The sequence below is a fragment of the Pinus tabuliformis genome, chromosome 2_2, assembly GCF_031772625.1.
Source record: "Pinus tabuliformis cultivar Carrire ecotype Pingquan chromosome 2_2, CPIR1, whole genome shotgun sequence".
NCBI lineage: Eukaryota > Viridiplantae > Streptophyta > Pinopsida > Pinales > Pinaceae > Pinus > Pinus tabuliformis.
This window is the reverse complement of record NC_142300.1, coordinates 1,026,993,889-1,027,009,321: the sequence shown is the minus strand read 5'-3', so window position 1 is coordinate 1,027,009,321 and position 15,433 is coordinate 1,026,993,889. Positions and strand designations below refer to the sequence as shown.

Below are 15,433 nucleotides of genomic sequence, written 5' to 3'. Positions count from 1 at the left end.
CTACTAGAAACTAGAAAAGACAAGTAAATCTATTATCTATTGTTAATGCTTGGGCCTCTTGCCGTCATGAGAAATGCGTAATTTTTTAGTCTTGTTGGAAAATCAGGATCTTTGTCATTAATATCACCCTCTAAGAATTAACATAAGATAGAAAAAACATAGCATGTCAAGTCAAGATTTTGTTTGAGCGATGGGTACATTTTTAGTAGGGTCATGATAGATGAGTTCAACAACCAATGTCACTAACATCAAGGAACATAGAGGGACTGGTGCTCTTGATTAAATATGAGTTCAATACCCTAATACATGACAAAATCCAATGGAAACATTGCAACCCCCACAATCCTGAAATCCTGAAAAATTGATATGAAAATAAAGATTATGGGCCAAGATTATGGTAATATTTAAGAATTTAACATTACCATGAATCACATATCAATACTAGGGCCATAGGCTTGATCATTAGGCTACCCCACTCAAAAATTATTTGTTTCTTTGAAAAAAATTGAATTTGGAATGTTACTGCAAAAAAAAATTTGTAAAAAAGATTAGGGAGCGGGTTCGAGGGTGGGGGAGCCACTCCCTCGCAACCCTAATCGGGAATTCCAGAGACCAATTTCGTCAATTTCAGAAGGGCATCATAATGGAGATGAGCCAATCTTCGATGCCTTAGCTCGCTTTGATTATTAGTATCATGGACCAATGCTAGAAGAGGCCTTCCAGTGACTTTATAGAGTCCTTCAAATCTTGATCCCAATGTGAATGCATCTCTCATAGGAGATCCCACCGACCAAGTAAGTACTTTTCCCTTGATGAAGGCAACCCTCATCTCGTGTTCTTCCAAAGCAGATATAGATACCAAATTCTTCTTCAACCTGGCACATACATCACATCATGAAGCAAAACAGATTACCTAGAGTCCAAATGAAATTTAATAGACCCAAAACCCTTAACAGGATGAGTGGAGTTGTCTCCAAGAATAATTTTCAAACTTGACTCCCCCTCCACCAAATTAAAAAGAACTTCCATATACCATGAGAAATGATGAGAGGCTTCACTATCAACCAACCAACTATCCCAATGTTAAATTATGGTATGTTCTATGTTTAGAGCAGTTTACTTATTTTTCTTCTTATTAGCCACAGATTAGCAATCACATATACATTAAGTAAAGTGCAGATAGAACATTAAATGATCAACAAAAAACAAGCCAAGACAAGAGACACAAGATGTGGCAGCTAGCCAGGGACAAACCCCAATGCGGGGAAACCCTTTGATCAAATCTTCTTTTATCTTCAATAGTTCAGCAGAGAGAAATAGTACAAAATCTGAATTATGTAATTTTATATCAACAGGAACAAACCCTAGATCAGCAAAGTCAAACTTGGTCAAACTAGCTGAAATTGACCTCTAAAATGCTTGGTCAGTTTCCGGTCAACTTGCCCTTTAACAGCCTGAAGAAATAGCCCTTGAACAGCCCCAAAAGTATAGTCAATTTGCAGATTTCTGAAGTCAACTGCAGCCCTAAACTAGGGCAGTCAACACCGGTCAAACCAGAGGTCAGATCACCTCAATTTTCATGCCAAAAATTGCGACCTGCCTAGGAGAGACAACCACACCCAATCCGCACTTCTCGAAGGTCAAGGCTTGGTCAATTCTGGTCAAAGAGATTACTTGCTGCCCTAACATCCTTCTTTCTGCGTCTTCCAACGTCTTCTTTTCAGCCACACGTGTGAGAGAGAGAGAGGCACCTTTTATGCGTAGGGGAGAGAGAGAGAAGATGAGTGAATTGAATTGTCCAATGAGAAGAATGTCCCTTATATTTATATGCAAACGTTGAGGTTGAATAGACGTCACTGTTGGGCTTCTGAACCTACATAAGTTTGTTGGCCGACCTTGACAATTTATCCATAATCAAAATAAATTCATATCTCCATAAATACTTATTGGAATCAGATGATCCTTAGATCAATACTACACCTCTCGATGAGAGGAATCTAGGAAAAATATCAGAAGTCATAAATAAGGTGATACACATGGAGTTTGGCCCTAGTTTCCAGTTTTAACACTCCCTCTCAACTAGGGAGAACTTCATCTGCAATCCATCAGACCATCGCTGTTATCCATCCATCAAATGCACTCTCCCGTACAGCTTGACCCTACTCTGCTCTGCTCTACTCGAACTATGAAGAAGAAGAAATGATCAAGGATGTATCATACCATCCTCCACTGACTCGAAGTCAGTCTTAGAGTGTGAACCACTCTCACTGATCCCAGATCAATGGAGGTCATCCTAGCATAGGGAGTATAGTAGATACAGCGATGCGTCCATCGATAGTACTACATGGTCCCTATCCGCATTTCCCTACTCATTGATCAGATGAGAGGTACTTCTCATGAGTCCCAGACTGCATGGGTAGGATGCCTCAACAGGAGAACGAACCATCCTGTCCACAAGAGAACGAACCATCCTATCCAGTGGATGCCACGGAAAACTAATCATCCTAGCCTACAGGAGAACTAATCATCCTGTTCCACAATCACCACGGGAAACGAATCATCCTGGCCCACAGGAGAACTAATCATCGTGTTCCACAGTCGCCATAGGGTGTCACGGGGGAAGGTTGAACCTTTACCCTATACATAGTGCACCACCAGGGGATGGTGAGTCGCCCTGTGGTCACATGTTGCTCCAAGAAGTACCTCGCACCCCCTGGAACTCCCAGAGCTCAATACATCATACTCAACCCTCATAAGAGGGTCTCTGAACGACACCAAGTCGTTCTCGGAAAGTCAGGAATTTGACCTTTCCTAGAGGCTTTGTCAAAATGTCGGCGACCTGTTCATCTGTACTGATATGTTGGAGCCTTATTGTTCCTCGCTACACCATATCTCGAATATAGTGGTACCTAATATCGATATGCTTGGAGCGATCATGAAATACGGGATTCTCTGCTAAACAGATCCCGCTCTGGTTGTCACACAGACTCACGGTGGTATCCAATGTAAATCCAAACAGCTCACTGAAGAGCTTTCGCAACTAGACTGCCTCATAGGAGGCCATGCTAGCAGAAATGTACTCTGCCTCGGCGGTGCTCAAAGCCACCAACTTTTGCTTCCTGCTCGTCCAGGATATCGAGGTAGATCCCAAAGAGAAACAGCACCCGGAAATGCTCTTTCGGTCCACCACACTGCCTGCCCAATCAGCATGAGTATACCCAAGTAGTCTCACATCTCCGGCAGTGTATCTCAACCCATGAGTGATTGTGCCACGAAGATATCTCAACAGACTCTTGGCACCAATCCAATGTGAGTGGTGAGGCTCAACCATATGTTGACTCAATGTGTTGACTGCAAAGCATATATCCGGACGAGAGTTCACCAAGAACATTAATGCTCCGACAAGTTGGCGATACTCGGTAGCATTTTGTAAAACAGGTCCGACAGAACTACCACTTAACTTCTTGAAGTCAAGCTCCATCGGGGTAGTTACGGGCTTGCAGTCCACCATGTCGAATCTCTCCAATATCTTCACCACATATTTTCCTTGAGATAGGAAAATCTCCCCTGGTTTCTACCAAACTTCTAGTCCTAGGAAATAGTGCATAAGTCCTAGGTCTTTCATCTCGAACTCAAAAGCCAACTCCCTCTTACATTCGTGAATGAGAGCGTCTGCACCTGTTAGAAAGAGGTCGTCAACATATATCACCAGTATGAGAGGCATGTCATCTATAACCTTCAAGTAAAGGTTAGGGTCGGCTTCACTCCTAGTGAATTCCAATTTCATCAAGTAGCTATCGATCCTCTCATACCATGCTCAAGGTGCTTGCTTTAGCCCATAGAGGGCCTTCTTCAACCTGCACACATGAGATTCTCGATCATAAATCTCAAATCCTTCGGGTTGCTCCACATAGACCTCCTCTTTGATCAAACCATGTAAGAACGCAGTCTTGACATCCATCTGATGTAGGTTCCATCCTTGCGAAGCAGCAAGGGTTATGATCAAGCGGATGGTGGTATATCAGGCAACAAGTGCAAATATCTCGTCATAGTCTATACCTTCCTTCTGGGAGAAGCCACGAGCGACAAAACAAGCCTTATACTTTTCCGCACTTCCATCAACTGCATGCTTTATCTTGTAAATCCATTTTAAAGTGACAACTGCTTTGTCCTGGGGTCTGGGGACCACATCCCAAACATCGTTTTTCATAATCGACTCATATTCCTCTGTCATAGCATCCTTCCACGCTTGATGCTTGACGGCATCTGTGAATGACGAAGGCTCATTTTGGATGATCGTGCTCATGATGGTCAAGTATCCCTGATACCTGTTCAGCTTCTTACTTTCATGGAAGGTTCCTCTGGGTGCAATGTGTCCTTCAACATCATCAAGTGTCCCCCTAAGCCATGAAGGCCTCTTCCTAGAAGAGGAAGGCTCTTGCGGAGGAGGATCAATAGGATCCATAGATTCTTCCACATCGGGCATCATCTCATCTTCCTTTTCCTTCGGTTCCCCGGTGTCAACTTCTTTAGATCCCCTTAAAGTAGGAAGATTGTCTACCTTGCTAAAAGCCATATCTTCATCAAAGGTGACATCATGACTAATCTCGACTTCCCTTTGACCAACTACATAGATTCTATAGCCCTTAGTATTTTTGCTATAACCCACGAAGATTCCTTTCTTTCCATATGCACCCAATTTATTCCTTTATTCTTTAGGCACATGAAAATATATGGGGCTTCAAAAATTCTAAAATGAGATATGTCAGGTTTCTTACCAATGAACATTTCTTCAGGAGTCTTGGAACACAATGCTTGATGAGGGCATCGGTTTTGTACGTATACGGTGGTATTTGCAGTTTCGGCCCATAGAAACTTCGGAAGTCTTTGATCATGGAGCATAGCACGGACAGCTTCCAAAATTGTACGATTCTTCTTTTCCACCACACCATTATGCTCAGGAGTGTATGGTGTAGTAGTCTCCCTCTTAATGCCAGCCTCTTTGCAAAATTCATGAAACTCATTGGATTCATATTCAGTCCCATTATCAGTGCTTAAGATCTTGATCTTCTTTTCGGTTTGATTCTCAATCAAGGCTTTGAAGTGCCAAAACCAGGAGAACACTTCATCCTTCTTTTTCAAGAAGTATATCCAAGTCTTGAGAGAATAATCATCTGTAAAATTGAGGTAATATAAATATCCTCCCAAGGAGTTCACAAGCATCATACTGGATATGTCTGAGTGAACCAACTGCAATATATCGGAGGTCTTGCTTTGGCTTGAGGGTAATGGTCCCCTTTTGAGCTTTCCTTTGGCACATCCTGGACATACACCTTGCTCTAATCTGAACTCGGGCATCCCGGTCACCATGTTTCTTACATCGAGTAGAGCTTTATAACGAAGGTGAGCAAACCTCTGATGCCATAGTTCGGACTGAAGAGATGTGTCACAAGACATGACACCCAGTGGACTTCCTCTGACCTAATATAATGAATCAACTCGAAACCCAAGAGTAAAAGCATCTTTAAAATTCTTTTTCCATACACGTACCTTGCCATCGCTGAAGGCCACCTTGTAGCCTTTGTCTTCCATTGCCGAAATGGACACCAGGTTCTTTTTTAAATCAAGTACATATAATACATCTTGTAAGTGGATGGTATTACCTTGATTCAATTGAAGAGTGACATTTCCTACGCCTTTCACGGGATATTTTGAATTATGTCCAAGAACAATTTCCAGGTTGGTTTCCTTCTCTATTAGATTATAGAGAGCTTCTTTGTAACCAGTGAAGTGCCTTGAGGCACCACTATCAATAAGACAATTTCCCAGCGAGTCCGAGAGAGCGGTAGTAGATAGAGCTGCTGGTAGATAATATTCATCTTGCTTATTGTTAACAGTGTTAGATTCATACCTGGAATTTCTTGCCTTCTTGAATGGTTGTCCTCTTCCTTGATTTTCGGCACTTCTTTTACCTCTACCATTTGACCTGCCATTCCTTTGATTGCCTTGAGAGGGATTTTGATCATCATCTCGGTGTGAGTCCCTTTTATCAAGGCACTCCCTTGCATAGTGACCCGTTTATTGCAATTGTAACATCGTCGTTTTCTTCCACCCTTTGGTCCAGCCTTTCCTTTGAATTTAGCCCCGAAATTGTTTCTTCTTTTAGTATGAGAAGAAAAGGCAGAGGGATGACCTTTAAGTATGGCATTTCTTGCTCTTCCATCCTCGTTTCTTCTTGAATGCATCTGGCCATTAATTCCTCAAATCCAGGAATTACGTTATTGTTGAGAAGAGTAGTCCTGAATATATACCATTCAGATGGTAGTCCTCCAAGAGTCATGAGTGTCATTTCCTTGTCAAGAATTACTTCCCCAATAGATAGGAGATCGTTCTTGATCTCGGTGATCCTTAAAAAATATGCTTGCATACTCTCATCTTTGCCTTTCTTAATTTCCTTCAACTTATTTCTAAGAAACAAGACTTGATTTGCATCATTAACTTTAAATAAACTCACCAGTCTATCGTAGATTTCCTTAGAGGTGTCTAGATTAGAGATGTAGGCCACCAAGTGCTTGTCGATAGAGTCCCGGATGATCTTCTTCGCTTTAATTTCTCCGTTCTTCCATTTGTTCTTGGCAGCAGGAGGTGCATTTGATGGAGGCTCAACAATATTGCCTCTCACATGATCCAACACTCCTTGATCCTCAAGGGTTAGATCGATAGACATCTTCCATCCGTGATAGTCAGCTTTCTCACGGAGCTTGTCTTCGGCAGGAAAGAGTGTTGAGGACCCCATCATTCTTTTAGGATAGCTTTGCCAATCTTCTCTTCGGTGATTGCTCTTGCTCTTGCTTGGGCTTTGTCTTCACCTCAGCTCTGATACCATGTTAAGTTATGGTATGTTCTATGCTTATAACAGTTTACTTCTTTTTCTTATTATATTCTACATATTAGCAATCACATGTACATAAAGTAAAGTGCAGATAGAACATTAAATGATCGACAGAAAACAAGCCAAGACAAGAGACACAAGATGTGGCGGCTAGCCAGGGACAAACCCCACAATGTGTGGGGAAACCCTTTGATCAAATCTTCTTTTATCTTCAATAATTCAGCAGAGAGAAATAGTACAATAAATCTGATTCATATCAGCGGTAGCAAACCCTAGATCAGCAGCATCAGCATTAGCGGATTCATCTTCAAACTAGGGCAGACGATATCTCACAAACCAACTGTCCGATCGACTTGATTCCACCACCAAAAGTTGCGGCTTCCAGAGGAGGTTCAAATGAACCTATAGCGCAGTTCAGATGAAGAGATCTTCTAGTCCACGCAGGTCAATCTTTACTTCTACAGTTGCAGCTTCAGTTTCGGCAGTTTCCGGCTTCAAACTAGGGCAGTCGATATCTTGCAAACCGTTCGTCGGATTGACTTCATTCCACCACCAAAAGTTGCGGCTTTCAGAGGAGATCCAGATGGACCTACAGCACAGTTCTAAGGAGGAGATCTGATGGTCAATGCTAGTCAAACTTTGAATCTACAGTTGCATCTTCAGGTTCAACAGCTTTCGGCTTCACATGTGTGAGAGAGAGACCCTTTTCTGCGCAATAGAGAAGAGATTCATTTCTGCGCAGTAGAGAGAGAGAGATGTGATGAGATGAGTGTGTCCAAATGAGGAAAAGTCCTCTTATATTTATACACAACATGGTGTTTGAATAAATGCGACTGTTGGGCTTTTGAGCCTACATGAGTTGTAGGTCGGCTTGATAATAATTCCATAATCAAAATAAATTCATATCTCCATGAATACTTATCGGAATCGGATGATCTTTATATCAATCCTACACCTATCGACAAGAGGAATCTAATAAAAATATTATCAACCATGAATAAGATGACCCACATGAAGTTTTACCCTAGTTGCCAATTTTAACAAATGAGCGAGAGCAATCTTATGTCATTTTCGCAATTAGGAACAATAGACTACTTTGGAATTAGGTTCTTTGACAACAATGCTCTTTTATGCAATACCAAGAGGATTAGCAATCATTCAAACTTCTTACAACAAGATATGCAATTAGGTTCACTTCTTTAGAAAATAACAATGAGGCACAATTTCAAAGAGTACTTATATGTAATCTTAAGATGCAAATGGAGACAAGAGTAAAACTATGCCAATGATGCAATGCAAGACATGGGAAATGCAAGGAGGGACCAGCAAGACAACAATTACTTTTCTTTCACTATATTTCCACAATGATTAGCTCAACCACAAGATGAAGAGAAAACTTAGAGCAGCCCACTTAAATCACTTTGCCAATAACTTAAGATAAGAGAAATGATGCTTCAAAGCCTCAAGATGAGTTCTTATGAATTTAGAGGTTTCTAAGATGTCCTTTTTAATCACTGTTATGACTTATATCAGAATTATAAAGGCATATATCAGACCTCATAAACCATATGATAGTCCTCTAAAATCACTTTAGAACACCACAAACATAATGACATAAATCTTTCTTATCACTCAAGATTAAATGTGTGATGATTATAGGCTTATGTTAATGAGTTTTAGGATGTGTATTCAGAGATTTTACCACTGTTATGAGATGTCCTCAGATCTGATTTAAAACAGTGAGGAAAGAGATAAGGTTAGAGAGCAAACCCTTGGCCTTAAGAACTTATGAGATGGCTAGATGAGCTTGTTGAATGCACTTAGACTCTTCCAAACACCTGCAACACCAATGTTAGATATATAAACCTCAAGCCAAGTGATGGATCAGCCCTTTAATGAGGACAGCTAGGGCTTCTAGGGCTGGTTGATGGGCTAGAGAGGACTTGAGCCCTTGAAAACTCCTTCAATGAGTGATGAAGCCTACAAAACCAATTGTTAGCTCAACATAGCATAAATCAATGATACCATGAGACAAGAAAACACTTGAAACCCTTGCCAAACTTACCCTAGGCTTGCAAAACAAATATTAGTACCAAAATCAAGTGCAAAACCCCACAAGTAAGCCAATACAAGACTGAAACAATAAGAAAAATGCCCAAATAGGGTTGCGGCTACCCCAGAAAGAGACCAATAGGGCTGCGGCTAGGAGGGATAGGACTCCTAGAGGCTGCCAAAACAAAGACCTTTTAGGCCTATGACTTATGAAGGGAAAAGCCCTAAGGGCTGCAACTAGGGTAAAATGCCCACAAAGAGCTTCGGCTAGGCCTAAATGGCCTTAAAATGCCCACGGCTAGCCTTCAAATGATCTCAGCACCCTGCAAACACAAAATTATGGCGAGAAAACACTACAAAGACCTCCAAAGGCTAGCAGCCCTCTTCTTTCAGTTGGACGTTGAGGAAATAGGGCTTGAAGAGGCTAGATCTTACCCTCTAGGGCCTAGATCAACCTCCTTCTCTTGAACAATTGGCCCAAAAATTGATTTCTGCTTCAAACCCTTGAGCTATCACCTGCACAAAAGAAATAGAGAAGACCCAAAAACCCATACAAAAATTGAAATAAAAACCCCAAACCGTTTAAACAAGGACCCTATTAGGTGGTTTTAACCTCTAAAGGGGGTGGCATGTCCATGGTACATCCTTTAAGAGGTAGGTAGAAAATGATATAATAATGGAACGGAGTGGGGATCAGGGGAATCATCCAGACCACATGTCAAGGAGCAAGGGTAGCTATAATAAGGGAAGCCCACACCTAGGCATATGAATGTAGGAGGGTGCAAATCGTGGTACATGAGTTACCCTGGCCTTTGTTTTTCCACCCTTCTTCATATGCCTTTTACCATTGATTGATTTTTCTTTATAACTGCTCAGGGCTTCGGGGATGGAGAGGATGATGTGTAATATGTAGCAGTGGATACCCCCTTAAGGTGAGGCAGTTTATCGCCCACCAGGGGTTGGGACAATCATGGGTTCCTTAATGATGGAGGGGGCTCATCTAGGGCCCATAGGAACTAGGGTGATGGCCACAGTTCAGGGGTAGAGCTCATGTTTGGCTTTTGTCCACATGCTAAATTTGTATGTCCCGGCCATCTTTTGCATTTTGTGGTACATTTCCTGTTGAGAGTGGTCAAATTATGCTTTTTATTTTCTTTCTAGCTGCATCAACCTCCGGGGCATTGTTTCGGGCCCGACCCAAGGTGTGAAAAAGGGTAGGGGGAGGCTAACCCTGTGCGGACCCAGTGGACACATGTGGACCCGGATGGGAAAAAAGATGAATGGGGCTCAAATGAGTGGAAAGGGAGCAATGTAGGTGGTATCGGGAAGCGGTACCCGGTACCATGGAACCAAAGTCGGGATTTCCATGTAGTGTCATCCCTAAAGCTAATGGCCAGTAAAGGAGATCCCACGGAACTAGGATACAAGGGTAACCACGAAATCAGGCAATGGAGACAAGAATACAAACCTAACCCACTCTTTCTTTCGAATCCCCCCACCAATTCATGCCCAAAAGTGCTCATGACAAGTAAGGAAAAAACAACTCAACTATGCCAACGAAAAGCCATACCTTTGGGATTGGAAAGCCCACCTTCAAACATACATTCATAACAAATGGGCAAGGGACCACATCGTTGGCTCAGGTGGCAGAGAAAATGGCACATCAAGCTATCTGGGGGCTACAAGGGGCCGCTGACTACCGGCTGAGGACCATCTAGGGAAAAATATTTCTCCCATATACACTACCCAAAGGTGGTCAGTAATAGGCTTGACCTCAAAAACATATTTCCCCTTGTCCAAATTTGACGATCTTTAGATCAATCTTGGTCCTCTCGAAAAGAGGAATTCAATGCAATAATCATCTCCATCAAATGAGTTTTCCAAAGTGGAATTTGACCCAAGTTGCCAATTTTAACACTCCCTCTCAACTAGGGAGAATCCCACCTGCCAATCCATCCATCATCATGCCATCCTATCATCACGTACCATCTTTGCATCTCGTCTCTACTCTGCTAAACATTGATATAGATAATGAAGAAGAATTGATCAAGAGTGAGTCACAAGACCTTTCCACTCTCCACTAACAAAAGTCAGTCCACATAACCAGGGGTACAACCCCAATCGGACTTGATCCTATTAAAGAATGTAACTAGGTTCGGTCTTCATAATTATATTTAAGTCACATTGAAATGTACTTATGAAAAAGAATTTTATTATTATTATTATGACTTATTAAAGCATGGGTTTCATGCTTAGGTCATCATGTTTTAGGTCAGAGTCCCCATTGAGGACTTCTAGCATTTATACTGGGTCATTAGAGTCACTGTACATTTAATGAGACCCTTCTTGGTCTTTTGAATCATGTAAAAATAATTAATATTGAGTCAAATAAGCTATTTGTCACCTCCACACCAAGTCGGCCTCAAACTGGGTAATTCTACCTCACCAGAAGCCTATTTATTGGAGTAATTCGAATTCATTTGGAGCACTCACTCTCTCTCACACAAGTTCGATATCCAAGATAAAGAGCTGGAAAAGTGCGAAGTAGGAAAAGAAGGCTAAAAGGAGTGCGAAGTTGGAGAAGAAGGAAGAAAAAGGCAAGATCGAAATTTTGGGCTACCTATCTCTCTCTTGTGTGGATTCCTCTAGGAGATCAAAGTCTTTTTGTCAAGTCGAAGTTTCTGTTGCTGCCAGATACTACTAGGTAGAAACTGTTGTTGTAGGGCTATCATCTGCAAGAAGGAAGAAAGGGTTGACTTGGTGTGGAGGAAGTCTGTGTCTAGGTCAAGAGTCTTGGTTTATCTCAAGAAGTTATTAAATAAGAGTTGTTGACTGGGTTTTCCCCTAGATAGGGGTTTTGCCCTGGCTATCCGCCTATATCTGGTGTCTATGATCTTTGTGTTATTGTTTTGCTAATTGCTTGATGAATTAAAAGATAAAAGAAGCACATAAAGATAAAGAAAGTCACAAGTAATTATCTATATAAAGAAAATATTTCTACCTTTCTGATTTTCTAACATGGTATCAAAGCTAAGGTGAAGAAAAAAAAAGGCAATTTAAGGATCTACTGAAAGGAGTCTAAGAAACCTCAAAAAAGATTGAGCAAAGGATCATATAAGGAAAGAAGCTTACTACCTTCAAGGACAATGTCTAACACAATAAAGGGAGAGAACAAATTAGAAGTAGCATCAAATTATAGGTCATGGAAGAAAATAATTGATCTCGTTCTTGAAAAGAACTAAGTACTAGATTTGGTCAGAGGAAAAGTGAAGAAACCTACCGAAGGATCTAGTAATGTAGATAAAGTGAAGTTTAGAGAGTCAAAAATATTGGCTATGACACTAATGGTAGAAGGTATAAAGGACAATCTTGTCCCATACATTTCCAACATAGACCATGCTTAAGAAATGTATGAAGCCTTATCAAAATTGTTCACTATCAAGAACATCGGTCAAGTAGCAAGTCTTAAAAATGAACTAAGGACTACAAAATTGACAAAAGATGACATTGTGGCTTCCTTCTTTGTAAGAATAGCTAGAATTAGAGATGCCTTCAAGCCATATATGAGATTATACCGGAAAAAGAGCTAGTGATCACTGCATTATTGGGATTGCCACCTACTAGGAGTGTTTTTGCTTCAAGACTCAATAGTTGGAAAGAAACTCCTTCATTCGAACAATTATGGAATGCCTGCAGCCAAGAAGAGATGATAATCTCATTAGTAACCAACAATGAAGAAGAGAAAGTTTCAAATGCATACTCCGCTTATCACAAGAAAGGAAACTTCAAGAAGTCAAAAGGTCCAAGAAGGAAGGTAGACATGTCCAAAATAGAATGCTACCAATGTCATAAAATGGGTCACTATAAAAATGATTGTCCTGACAATCCGAAAAATAAGAAAGGGAATAGGGACCAAGCTAATGTCGCTGAAGAAGGATCTCCAAAGAAGAATAAAGTCAAAGAATCAGATATAAGGGACTTACACTACTAAGTCCTTTACTCTAAGCTTTAGTTGTTTCATTTTTTATTTCTAGTATTTGTAGGTTTAACATATTTTGGAAAAACATTTTTGAATTGTTTTTATAAGGTTATAAGTATCCCTCGAAATTGGAGCGAGCCCTCACCAACTTCCAAAGATAAGTACCTTATTCCTTGTATTACCTTTTCATTTTTAGTTTCACTTACTTATTTAAGTTTGTTTGCATTAAATACTAATCACATTTCTATTCATATTTTCCTTGTTTAGGAAAGGCTTGCTGAATACTCAAGGATTATGGAAGAAGGCCTCACAAGACAAAGCATTCGAATTACAAGGTTTGTTAAGAAACAAAAGGTATGCCTTAGACTATAAGTTTTGCTCTCTTCATGATAAAGGTATATTCATTCTTGATAAACTATTCTACATTACTAACATTATTGTGTCTAGCTCTTTTGAATCATAAAGATTCTTGATAGGGTGATTCATCATTAGATAGCTCTACCCTCCTCATATCTTTGGTTATTCTTGTGGAACCCTAAAAAGGTTCTCTATAAAACCCTAACTTAAAGGTATGTCAATGATAATGTGTGAAGCCCTAGCCTACTTAGGGTTATTCGTAAAGTCTAAGAAAATGCTATTCTAGATGTTTAAAGTTTTTGATGATGTCATATTTGAGGTTTTGGTATGATCATGGAAACCCTAAACTTCTAGGGTTAGATGGTGATGTCTGAAATCCCAAAACTTTGAAGTATTGATAAATTAGGGTTTTCTATTGAAACCCTAGATCTTTAAGGTTTGGCAAGATTTATGAGCAAGACCCTTATTTTAGATAATGTCCTAGGAATGAAACCCTAGGCATATGTCTGTCCATCTAATCAAATCTTTTAGATATCTAAATGTGTTTGTGTCATTGGGTTTGACTAACATATGTTGTTATGATATGCTTGTGCATGTTGATGGAATCCTAGATATATGTGTTGACCTTACTGTTGATGGTCATAAGTCCTAGGGTTTGGAACAAAGCCTTTGTCGAAGTTTGATACTCTAAGATGATAGTGTTTGTGAATTCTAGGGTTTTGTAGCTAAACCTTAGTGGAAGTTAAATTTTCTAATATATGATGTCAATCTGAGATTTATGAAAGGTTGTTGAAATCTGAAATTGAGCTATGATTGGTTTTGATTGTTGAAGCTTAATGGCTCATGTATGAAATCTAGGAGCTTGCACTAAATCCTAGTAGAGGTCTAACATATGAATTCAAAATCGTTGGATGCTTTGTAGAACTATATTCGTTTGAATTGCTTCTAAGGTTTGCAACATATTGTAGTAGGGTGTGTCATATCTCTGGAAGAAATATTGAAGCTCTAGATATAATGAAGGTTGCTATCTTGATTGAGGTGTTCGAAGACTTGACGATGGAATCTAGGGTTTATAACAAAACCCTGGCATGTAGTTGAAGTATAAAAGTATGTGTTTCTTGTTGTTTGTGAACCTAACTAAGTATAGGTATTTGATGTCTAATGTCTAATGCTTCCATTATTGTATGATTCTAAAATAGTTAAGTTCATGCTTCTATATATGTATTTGGTTGTACTTTCTATCTAGGTTGTGCAGGTACATAATCTTCAGGATGGTGAAGATGTTCGTAAGTAAAGTTGATATGATAAGTATGATGAAGTTATATGAATGATAATGAGCAAGATGTCTCGGATAAGAAGAATGGAAGCCATGAAAGATTCTCCGATGTCGTAGAAAAGAAGTTGATCTCCCTAAGTTAAGAGGGAGTCTGGATAAAGAAAGAAGTATATCTCCCAAGTTGAGAGGGAGGGCATACTATAGTCATGATGGATATCTTGAAGAAGAAATTGGAGAACGCATATTAAGGTGTTGTTGAAAGAAGGAAAGATGGATTTGGTTGCTATATGTGAAGTAGGAAAGGAAGTTGAATGATTGAGGAAAACTTTGTCAAGATTTGTTTGGAAAGCCTTGAAGTCCTACTGTGATGAATTGTGAGGCAGCATCAAGAAGTTGGAAGACACCAAAGGTTTGTGTTTACTCATGAACATTTGAAAGATTGTTACTAATTGGGGTTGTGATTGTTCAGGTGAATCTCTCAAAGTTGGTTAGAGAGATTTAATATGTTGAGGCCTTGTGTGTGAGACACATTGCCTGGGAGGACATCAAGTCGGAATTATGTGTTGATGTCTAGATCTTGAAGTAGGGAGGGTGGCGTTGGTCATAGAGCTTTGACCTCGGATATGCATCTAGATCCCTGGATTGATGGTTAGCAAGTAAGCTTGATGGTACCTAGACTGGCTGAAAACTTGAGTCCATCTTAGTCCCACCGAGATAGATTGCCCTAGTCAGGAATCTGGTCTGTGGCACCGTGAGTGCCTAAACTGTTGGAGGACCTTAGATAGATTGCTCTAGTCAGGAATTTAGTCCATGGCATTGTGGTGCCTAAACTCTTCATACTTCATATGTTTTGAGATCTTCCATGTACTTGTATATG

General features: G+C 40.2%; 1 protein-coding gene across 4 annotated transcripts in view; it reads right to left on the bottom strand.

Moving 5' to 3' along the window:
* Positions 1-15,433, bottom strand: part of LOC149196840 (ent-kaurene synthase CPS/KS, chloroplastic-like) — a 133,928-nt gene that overhangs the window by 87,822 nt on the left and 30,673 nt on the right. The window contains exon 2 of one of the 4 annotated variants that reach the window (XM_089405665.1): positions 12,520-12,634. The exons of the other annotated variants lie outside the window; for them this stretch is intronic. The gene's annotated coding sequence lies outside the window, so the exon portion shown is untranslated. The remainder of the gene's footprint in view (positions 1-12,519; positions 12,635-15,433) is intronic. 4 annotated transcript variants of the gene reach the window in all.